This window comes from Bos indicus x Bos taurus, chromosome 14, assembly GCF_003369695.1.
Source record: "Bos indicus x Bos taurus breed Angus x Brahman F1 hybrid chromosome 14, Bos_hybrid_MaternalHap_v2.0, whole genome shotgun sequence".
Taxonomy (NCBI): domain Eukaryota; kingdom Metazoa; phylum Chordata; class Mammalia; order Artiodactyla; family Bovidae; genus Bos; species Bos indicus x Bos taurus.
The window spans coordinates 75,262,581-75,274,172 of NC_040089.1; the positions used below are offsets into that span (position 1 = coordinate 75,262,581).

Below are 11,592 nucleotides of genomic sequence, written 5' to 3' on the forward strand. Positions count from 1 at the left end.
GAGTCCCTTGGACTGCAAGGAGATCCAACTAGTCCATTCTAAAGGAGATTGGTCCTGAGTGTTCTTTGGAAGGAATGATGCTAAAGCTGAAACTCCAGTACTTTGGCCACCTCATGCGAAGGGTTGACTCACTGGAAAAGACTCTGATGCTGGGAGGGATTGGGGGCAGGAGAAGGGGACGACAGAGGATGAAATGGCTGGATGGCATCACTGACTCGATGGACATGAGGTTGAGTGAACTCTGGGAGTTGGTGATGGACAGGGAGGCCTGGCATGCTGCAATTCATGGGGTCACAAAGAGTCGGACACAACTGAGCGGCTGAACTGATCTGAACTGAATGGTTTGATTGGATTGAGTGTCTTTCTGATATTAGAGTTGCATGCTGTTAGCATTCTTTGGGAATTAAGTCCTTTGTCAATGGTATCACTTACAGTTACTTTTTCCTAGTCCATAGGCTGTCATTTCATTTTATGTTTTTTTTTAATTTAAATTTATTTATTTTAATTAGAGGCTATTTATTTTACAATATTGTATTGGTTTCTTTGCTGTGAAAAAGCTTTTAAGTTTGAATAAGTCCCACTTGTTTACTTTTGCTTTTATTTCTATTGCCTTGGGAGATTGACCTAAGAAAACATTGGCATGATTTATGTCAACAAATGTTTTTCTTATGCTTCCTTATAGAAGTTTCATGGTGTCATGTATTTTTAAAAAATTTGAAGCCATTTTGAGTTTACTTTTGTGTATGGCATGAACATGTGTTCTAACTTCATTGATTCAGCACCACTTACTAAAGAGACTGTTTTTCTTCTACTGTTTTAATATATTCTTGCCTCCCTTGTCAAAGATTAATTGACTGTAGCCTTGTGGGTTTATTTCTGGGCTCTGTTTTCTGTTCCATTGATTGAGATGTCTCATTGATCCAGATGTCTATCTTTATGCCAAAGCCATGTTGTTTTGATTACTGTAACTTTGCAGTGCTTTCTGAAGTCTGGGGTGGTTATATATCTTTTTTTTTCTATTTTCTTCAGGGTTTTTTTTTTTTTTGGCAATTCTAGACTTTTATGGTTCCATATAAATTTTAGGATTATCTGTACTAATTTTGTGAAAAAATATCTTGGGTAATATGATAGATCACATGAAATTTGTATATTGCTTTAGGTAGCATTGCTATTATAACAATATTAATTTTGCAATCCAAGAGCATGGGATAGCTTTTGATTTCTTTGAATCAGCTTCAGTTTTCTTTACCAGTGTTTTATAGTTCTTAGCATATAAGTCTTTCTCCTCCTTGGTCAGCTTTATCACTAAATGCTTAAATTAAAAAAAAATGTTATTTTATATTGGACTATATTTGATTTATTAATAAAATGTGTTAGTTCTAGGTGTACAGCAAAGTGATTCAGTTATACATATACATGATTTTTTTTTCAAGTTCTTTCCCCATTTAGGTCATTAGTTTCTTTAAATGTGATTTTAAAATGGATTTCTTTTTTACTTTCCTTTACTGATATTTCATTGTTAGTATAAATAAATGCAAGTGATTTCTGTATGTTAGCCTTGTATCCTGATACTTTCCTTCCATTTTTTAAAATTAGTTCTAGTAGTTTTCTGAGGAATTTTTAATATCTACAGGCTGAACTTAATATCTACAGGCTTAGCAAATTTTAAATCTATAATAAAATATCATTAGCTGTAAGTAGTATGCTGCAGAATAGATCTTTGGAATTTACTTATCTGGCACAACTGAAACTTTGTGCCATTTAACCACTGTCTCTTCATTTCCTCCTCTTATCAGACCCTGGTAATCACCATTCTACTCTCTTCTTCCAGAAGTTTGACTTTTTTAGGTTCCATGTATAGGTGACATGGTACAGTTTTTATTTGTTTCTGTCTTATTTCACTTAGCATATGTCCTCCAGTTCCATCCAAGTTGTCACAAATCACAGAATTTTCTATTTTTTAAGGCTGAGTAATATTCCATTGTGTGTATGTATGTGTGTCTGTTATAACATTTTCTTTACCCATTTATTCACTGATGGATATTAGATTGTTTCCATATGTTGGCAATTGTGAATAGTCCTGGAATGAATATGATAGTACAGGTATCCTGATTTCAGTTTCTTTGGATAAATGTCCAGAAGTGGGCTTGCTGATCACATGGTAGTTCTGTTTTTCAGTATTTTAGGAAAGCTCCATATGTTTTCCATAAAGCCTGTACCAGTTACATTCCCACCAACAGTGTACCAAGGCTCCTTATTTTTCAACACGTGATTGCCAAACACTTGTTATCTTTTGTTTGATAATAATCATTCTCATAGTTATGAAGCAATAGGTCCTGTGGATTTGATTTGCATTTTCCTGATGATTAATGATATTAAACACATTTTAATGTACCTGTTAACCTCTTCTTCTGAGAAATATTTATTCAGGGCCTCTTTCCATTTTTTAAATTGGATTATTTGTTTATTTGCTAATGAGTTATTGGAGTCCCTTATGTATTTTGGATAAAATCAATTATTAGACATGTGGTTTACAGATATATTCTCCCATTCTATACACTGTCTTATCATTTTGCTGATTGTTGCCTTTGTCATGCAAAAGATTTTTATTTTTTTCTCTAACCCCATTTGTTAATTTTTACTTTTGTTGTATGTGCCTTTGTGTGTCACATCCAAAAAGTCATTGCCAGGAACAGGGTCATGGAGCCCTTTCCTCATATTCCCCCCAACCCTTAGGAATTTTGTGGTTTCAGATGATAGATTTAGGTTTTAATCTGATTTTGGTTGGTTTTGTGTATCCAATTTCATTCTTTTGCATGTGGATATCAAATTTTCCCAACAATCTATTGAAGAGATTATCCTTTCCTCTCACTGTATTGTATTTTTGAGACCCTTGTAGAAGATTAGTTGTCCATAGATATGCGGGTTTCTAGCCAGGTCTTTTATTTTGTCCCATTGGCTTATGTGCCTGTTTTTATGAAATATACTTTTTTATTAGTTTCTAACATAATTTGAAATCTGGAAGTATGGTGCTTCCAACTTTGTTCTTGCTCAAGATCCTTTTACATATTCAGTGCTTTTTGTGACTCCATATACATTTTAGGATTATTTTTTCTATTTATGTGAAAAATGCCTTTGGAATTTTATAGGAAATTCATTGAATCTGTAGATTGCTTTGAGTAATATGGGAATTTTTGCAATATTAATTATTCAGTTTATGAGCATGAAATATCTTTCCATTTATTTTTGTCTTCTTAAATTTTTTCATCAAGGTTTTATAGTTTTTAATGTATAGATCTTTCATCTCCTTTGCTACATTTTAATCTTTTTGAAGCTATTATAGATGCAGTTGGCTAAAAGTGACCTCCAAAAGGACTTATGCCAAACCTCACCTCCCAAGACTGTTTCTGCCAGTGACCCTGTCCCTGCAGCAGGCCACTGCTGACCCACTCCTCTGCAGGAGACCCTCAAACACTCGCAGGCAGGTCTGACTCTGTCTCTTACAGGGTCACTGCTCCTTTCTGCTGGGTCCTTGTACACACACAGTTTTGTTTGTGCCCTCCAAGAATCTCTGTTTCCTCTAGTCCTGTGGAAGTTCTGTAATCAAATCCCACTGTCCTTCAAAGTCAGATTCCCTGGGGACTCCCAGTGCCTTTGTGGGATCAGATGATCAGGTTATTGTGGGGCCTAGAACTTTTGCAACAGTGCGAGAATTCACTCTCATTCAAATTTTGTCTCTGTCTCATTCACATCCCTTTTCTGTTCTAGGATCAAATCTAGGATTGTCATGGGCTTGGTCTTCTTCTTTTAATCAAAAATGGCCGTGTCTCTTCCTCTCTATGCGATAGACAAGACCACTTGGTGTACACTTGTGCTGAGTCATGCCGAGAAAACTTCTTAGTGATGTGGACTTGGTGTCAGACACAGCCATGGAAAAAGTGGAGATTCTGGGAAAGCAAATGAGAGGCAAGGTAAAAAAGAGAAGCCAAAATCTCATCAGATTGAAGAGGCAGCAGAAGAAAAGGAAGAAATGATTTCCCCCAAAGTTAAAAAGGTTAAAAAGAAAGCAGGGCCTTCTGAGGTTGCAATGAATTCTCCTAAATCCATAAAAGGCCAAAAAGAAAGAAGGGCCATCTCAAGATGACATTATTTCTCCTAAAAACAAAAGTTAAAAAAAATCGAAGAAGCCCTGTGAAAAGACAATTGTTTCTCCTAAAACCAAAAAAGTTATAAAAAATGAAGAGCCTTCTGAGGAAAAGTTGGTGCACCTAAGCCCAAAAAGATGAAGAAAGAAAAAGAAATAAATGAAGAAACTGGAGAGAAAAGCCACAGCTTCAAGAATAGGTTCCCTGTTTTTGGATCTGACTCCAAATCCAAGGAAGCTACCAGTGAAGAAAACAGTGAGTTAGAGCAGGAAATGACTGTGGAGCAAAAAAAAAGAAGGAGCTTTCTCTAATTTTCCCATATCTGAAGAAACTGTTAAACTTCTCAAAGCCCAGGGAGTGACCTTCCTGTTTCCCATACAAGCAAAGACGTTTCACCAGGTCTATAGTGGAAAGGATTTGATTTCACAGGCATGGGCAGGAACTAGAAAGACATTCTCCTTTGCTTTCCCTTTGGTTGAGAAACTTCAGGGAGATCTGCAAGACCGGAAGAGAGGCGGTACCCCTCAGGTACTGGTTCTTGAACCCACAGGGAGTTGGCAAGTCAAGTAAGCAGGGACTTTAGCGACATCACAAAAAAGCTGACAACAGCTTGTTTTTATGGTGGAACATCCTATAGAGGGCAAATTGAATGCATGAGGAAGGGGACTGATATCCTGATTGGGACATCAGGTCGTATCAAAGATCACCTGCCTGTGTCTTTTTCAATTTTGATTTCCTCAGGGTGTATCGGAGAAGGCAATGGCAACCCACTCCAGTGTTCTTGCCTGGAGAATCCCAGGGTCGGGGGAGCCTGGTGGGCTGCCATCTGTGGGGTTGTACAGAGTCGGACGCCACTGAAGCGACTTGGCAGCAGCAGGGTGTGGACCTAGGAGTGGGATTGCTGGGTCATATGGTGGTTTTGTTCCTAGCTTTTTTTTTTAGGAATCTCCATACTGTCTTCCATAGTGGTGATATCAATTTATATTTCTGCCAACAGTGTAAGAGGGTTCTCTTTCCTCTACACTCTCTCCAGCATTTATTGTTTGTAGACTTTTTGATGATAGTCATTCTGGCCAGTGTGAGGTGATATCTCATTGTAGTTTTAATTTTCATTTTTCTAATAATGAGCAATGTTGAGCATCTTTTCAAGTGTTTGTTAGCCATCTGTACGTCTTCTTTGGAGAAATGTCTGTTTAGGTCTTTTTCCCACTTTTTGATTGAGTTGTTTGTTTTTCTAGTATTGAATTGTATGAACTGCTTGTATATTTTGGAAATTAATCCTTTGTAAGTTTTTTTCATTTGCTATTACTTTCTCCCATTCTGAGGGTTGTCTTTTCACCTTGTTTATAGTTTCCTTTGCTATGCAAAAGTGTTTAAGCTTAATTAGGTCCCAGTTGTTTAATTTTTTTACTTCCATTATTCTAGGAGGTGGGTCATAGAGGATCTTGCTTTATGTCATTCAGTGTTCTGCCTATGTTTTCCTCTAAGAGTTTTACAGTTTCTGGTCTTATTCAGCACTATTACAACAGCTAGAACATAGAAACAACCTAGATGTCCGCTGACAGATGAATGGATACTGAAGTTGTACATACACACAATGAAATATTACTTAGCATTAAAAAGGAACACATTTGAGTCAGTTCTAATGATGTGGATAAATCTACAGCCTGTTATACAGAATGAAGTAAGTCAGAAAGAGAAAGATAAATATCATATACTAATGCATATATATGGAATCTAGAAAGATGGTATTGATTAATTTATTTGCAGGGCACCAATGGAGAAACAGACAGAGAGAACAGACTTATGGACATGGGGAGAGAGGTGGAGAGGGTGAGATGTATGGAGAGAGTATCACAGAAACTGCCATTACCATATGTAAAATAGATAGCCAATGGGGATTTGCTATATGTCTCAGGAAATTCAAACAGGGGCTCTGCATCAACCTAGAGGGGTGGGATGGGGAGGGAGATAGGAGGGAGTTTCAAGAGGGAGGGACATATGTATACTTACGGCTGATTCATGTTGATGTTTGAAAGAAAGCAACAAAATCCTTTAAAGCAAGTATCCTTCAATTAAAAAATAAATTAACTTAAGAAAAAGACCACCTGCAGAATGGCAAGCTAGATCTCACCAAACTTAAGCATGTTGTCCTGGATTGGTTGACCAAATGTTGGACAAGGGCTTTGCTGATCAAGTGGAAGAGATTTTATCCATGGCATGCAAGAATGATTCAGAAGACAACCTAAAACATTACTTTTTTTCTGCAACTTGCTTCCATTGGTTGTGTAATGTTGCTAAGAAATACATGAAATCTGCATATGAACAAATGGACCTGATTGGTAAATAGATGCAGAAAATGGCAATAACTGTAGAGCATCTGGCTATCAAGTGCCACCGGACTCGGAAGGCAGCAGTTATTGGAGATAGTGGTTTTCAAGGGCCCACTATCGTATTTTGTGAAATGAAGAAAGAAACCCAGGAGTTGTCGCAGAATGTGGCCATAAGGTACGATGCCCAGTCATTACACAGAGACAATCCACAGAAGCAAAGGCAAATCACCAGGAAAGGTTTTAGAAATGGTGATTTTGGAGTTTGGGTTCCAACCAATGTTGCTGCACGTGGGTTAGACATCCCTGAGGTTCACCTGATTGTTCAAAGTTCTCTGCCAAAGGATGCAGAGTCCCTACGTTCATCGTTCTGGGTGAACACGTAGAGTTGGAATGACCGGGATTTGCATCTGCTTTTCCCAGCACAAAGAAGAATACCAGTTAGCCCAAGTGGAGCAAAAAGTGGGAATTACATTTAAGCGAATAGGTGTTCGTTCTGAAACAGAGATAATAAAAGCTTCTGGCGAAGATGCCATCAGGCTCTTGGACTCCGTGCCTCCCGCTGCTATTGGTCACTTCGAGCAGTCAGCCGAGAACCTGACTGGGGAGCAGGGAACCTTGGAAGCCCCCTGCAACAGCCCTGACCCACTTCTCCGGTGCCACGTCGGTAGACCAGCGCTCCGTGAACAACTCAAATGCAGGCTTTGTGACCATGATCGGCAGTGCGCGATTGAAATGCCAAACATTAGTTCTGCTTGGAAAGAACTTGAAGAGCTTCTGGGTGAGGATACTGATTCCAAAGTGAAGGGAATGGTCCTTCTCAAAGGAAAGCAGGGTGTTTGCTTTGACATCCCTACTGCAGCAGTAACAAAGTACAGGAAGAGTGGCGTGATTCACGGCGCTGGCAGTTTTCTGTGGCTATGGAGCAGTCAGAGCAAGAAGGACCAGGGGAAGGATAGCGCAACTTCCAAGGGCAACTGAGGTGTCAGGCGACGGCGGGAAAGAAGTAGAATCTTCAGAGGACAGCGATCAGGAGGCGACAACAAAAGACTGAGTTAGGCGCTCAGTCGTGTCCGACTCTTTATGACCCCGTGGACTAGCCCACCAGGCTCCTCTGTCCATGGAATTCTCCAGACAAGAATACCGCAGTGGGTTGCCGTTTCCTTCTCCAGGGGACCATCCTGACCCAGGGTTTGAACCTGGGTTCCCGTATTGCAAGTAGATGCTTTACTGTCTGAGCTACTAGGGAAGCCTAATAGGGAAGCAACAAAAGTTACAGATTCCAAAACAAAGGCCAGAGGCAGAGTTTTAATAAAGCATTCGGACAGTAATTTAAAGTAGAGGATTTATTTGGCAAAAACAGAGCTATGTTCAGCAACATGGAACTGAACATTATTTTTTATGCAAAGTTAAAAGCACATTGTATTTCCATCCTGACCGGTTTCCCAGTCCCCATTTCTTCAAGAGAGGTAAACTTCATCTAAAATATTTCATCTGATTTATGATTGTCATTTATAACTTTATTGCTACTTCTGTCTTGGGTATTCCTTTAGAAAAGGTGTATGGATTAATTACATATTCTAATGTATTGTCTATAGATTCTACGATAGAGTCAAGCAAGTATCTCTGATACTGTTTAAATTGACCTGTCTTTATACTTAGAAATGTCTCTTAATAGTAGGCTTCCCTGGAGGCTCAGATGGTAAAGAATCCGCCTGCAATGCCAGAGACTTGTGTTCAATTCCCTGGGTGGGGAATATCCTCTGGAGAAGGAAATGGCAACCGACTCCAGTATTCTTGCCTGGAGAATTCCATGGACAAAGAAGCCTTGTGGGCTACAGTCCATGGAGTTGCAAAGAGTCAGACAGGACTGGGCAACTATCACTCACACTCACTCTTAATAGTGTCTTTCCTAAATATCATGGGGAATGTGACAGTTTTTAGAGAAACACTTTGAGCACCCAAGGCTTTGTTCTCTGATTGGTACTCCTCAGTCATTTGACTGCCAATTACTCCTATGGTCCTATGATGGATCTTCTAAAAATGAACAGTGAGCAATATTTTGAAGCAAAGTTTCACACTTAACTGTGATGGAACACAGCTTATACCAGCATATGTTCTAGATTTGGAGCAAGAAGAGATAAGAAAGCCTTCCTCAGCGATCAATGCAAAGAAATAGAGGAAAGCAACAGAATGGGAAAGACTAGAGATCTCTTCAAGAAAATTAGAGATACCAAGGGAACATTTCATGCAAAGGTGGGCTCGATAAAGGACAGAAATGGTATGGACCTAACAGAAGAAGAAGATATTAAGAAGAGGTGGCAAGAATACACAGAAGAACTATACAAAAAAGATCTTCACGACCAAGATAATCATGATGGTGTGATCACTCACCTAGAGCCAGGCATCCTGGAATGTGAAGTCAAGTGGGCCTTAGAAAGCATCACTATGAAAAAAGCTAGTGGAAGTGATGGAATTCCAGTTGAGCTATTTCAAATCCTGGAAGATGATGCTGTGAAAGTGCTGCACTCAATATGTCAGCAAATTTGGAAAACTCAGCAGTGGCCACAGGATTACAAAAGGTCAGTTTTCATTCCAATCCCAAAGAAAGGCAATGCCAAAGAATGCTCAAACTACCGCACAATTGCACTCATCTCACATGCTAGTAAAGTAATGCTCAAAATTCTCCAAGCCAGGCTTCAGCAATACATGAACCGTGAACTTCCAGATGTTCAAGCGGGTTTTATAAAAGGCAGAGGAACCAGAGATCAAATTGCTAACATCTGCTGGATCATGGAAAAAGCAAGAGAGTTCCAGAAAAACATCTATTTCTGCTTTATTGACTATGCCAAAGCCTTTGACTGTGTGGATCACAATAAACTGTGGAAAATTCTTCAAGAGATGGGAATACCAGACCACCTGACCTGCCTCTTGAGAAACCTATCTGCAGGTCAGGAAGCAACAGTTAGAACTGGACATGGAACAACAGACTGGTTCCAAATAGGAAAAGGAATACATCAAGGCTGTATATTATTACCCTGCTTATTTAACCTATATGCAGAGTACATCATGAGAAACAGGCTGGAAGAAGCACAAGCTGGAATTAAGATTGTCGGGAGAAATATCAATAACTTCAGATATGCAGATGACACCAATATGACACTTATATGCAGATATGGCAGAAAGTGAAGAGGAACTAAAAAGCCTCTTGATGAAAGTGAAAGAGGAGAGTGAAAAAGCTGGCTTAAAGCTCAACATTCAGAAGACTAAGATCATGGCATCTGGTCCCATCACTTCATAGGAAATAGGTAGGGAAAGAGTGGAAACAGTGTCTGATTTTATTTTTTTGGGCTCCAAAATCACTGCAGATGGTGACTGCAGCCATGAAATTAAAAGACGCTTACGCCTTGAAAGGAAAGTTATGGCCAACTTAGATAGCATATTCAAAAGCAGAGACATTACTTGGCCAACAAAGGTCCATCTAGTCAAGGCTATGGTTTTCCCAGTGGTCATATATGGATGTGAGAATTTGACTGTGAAGAAAGCTGAGCACCGAAGAATTGATGCTTTTGGACTGTGGTGTTGGAGAAGACTCTTGAGAGTCCCTTGGACTGCAAGGAGATCCAACCAGTCCATTCTGAAAGAAATCAGCCCTGGGATTTCTTTGGAAATAATGATGCTAAAGCTGAAACTCCAGTACTTTGGCCACCTCATGCAAAGAGTTGACTCATTGGGAAAGACTCTGATGCTGGGAGGGATTAGGGGCAAGAGGAGAAGGGGACAACAGAGGATGAGATGGCTGGATGGCATCACTGACTCGATGGACGTGAGTTTGAGTGAACTCCAGGAGTTGGTGATAGACAGGGAGGCCTGACCTGCTGCAATTCATTGGGTTGCAAAGAGTCGGACACGACTGTTTGACTGAACTGAACTGATATATTTGATAGGAGATAGTATTTAGTTTAGTCATTGTTATGTGTATTTTGATACATTTTTAGCTTCTCAATATAAGGTGATTCATGCTTCAGTTAATTCTTCACAGATTTTAAAAATATATGTATGTGTAATTATAAGTATTTTATTAGAAATTATTTTACATGGCCCTATAACTTTCTTCCTAAGTAAGGAAGCTGAGTAAATGGTTCTTGATTATAATGTACTCCATCTCCTATTGGAAGATTAACATGATTTACCAAGAAGGGAGTAGGGGTATAGCATTGGATTGCTGAAGAGTCAGAAAATCACTGAAAATATTTTCTACATGCAAGAAGGAGACATTCATATGTATTGAGAGCAAAGAGAAGGGCAAGTGAAGGTGCATGATGAAACTTTTTTAATAATGAAAACGTAATTGTTCATTAATGTTTCTAGAGTTCAACTTCTAATGGGCAAGCTAGGAATTTTAGGTACAATGATCCAATTTAGTTTCTCAAAGCTTAGCTCCTATACTACAGTATAGGATCTCTTTCTGTTAGACTGCTACTCCTACTGTTAGCTGAAAGGTTGCAGCTACCTGGAGACTTCTTTTTAAGAACAAACGATATGGTTATTTTTAGGTTGTTGCTTTGAGGGAACGGAAGAACCTAATATAGCCCCAGGATGGGTATTACTCTGAGGTCTCAAGTGATGTTTCTCTGGGAAACTGCACATGATACAGGGAACTTGAGAGTAGCATTTTCTTAATGCCTTAATTCCTGTAAGTTCTGTACTGGGAACCTTGAGAAATAAACTATGATGGGGGAATTCAAACCCATGGCCTGTCTTATTTTTATTTAATTATTTTGAACAACTGAAATCTTTCTAGACACTGGTTTCTCTGACTGGGTCTTTATAGCCAACTGCTTCTTACTCAGTCACCTTTACAGTTGGCTCAAAAGTTAACTCAACTCCTGATTCTTGAGGCAGAATTCTTTCTCTGTTTAGACTTCAGTTCTGTCCTTGAATCCTGACTGCATGTCTCTTTGTTCTCACATTCTCTTTGCTTTTATTCTTTCATCCACTTATCAGTGTTATTGCTTGAACTCCTCATGGTTTCCCATCAAACCAGAGGGAGTTAGGTAACTGATGACCAACAACTCTTGCCTTGTGGATCACATTTTACTAAATTCTGATTTTGC

General features: G+C 39.1%; 1 pseudogene; it reads left to right on the forward strand.

Moving 5' to 3' along the window:
• Window positions 1-3,881: 3,881 nt before the first annotated feature.
• Window positions 3,882-7,853, forward strand: LOC113903978 (annotated as a pseudogene).
• The last annotated feature ends 3,739 nt before the right edge of the window (window positions 7,854-11,592 follow it).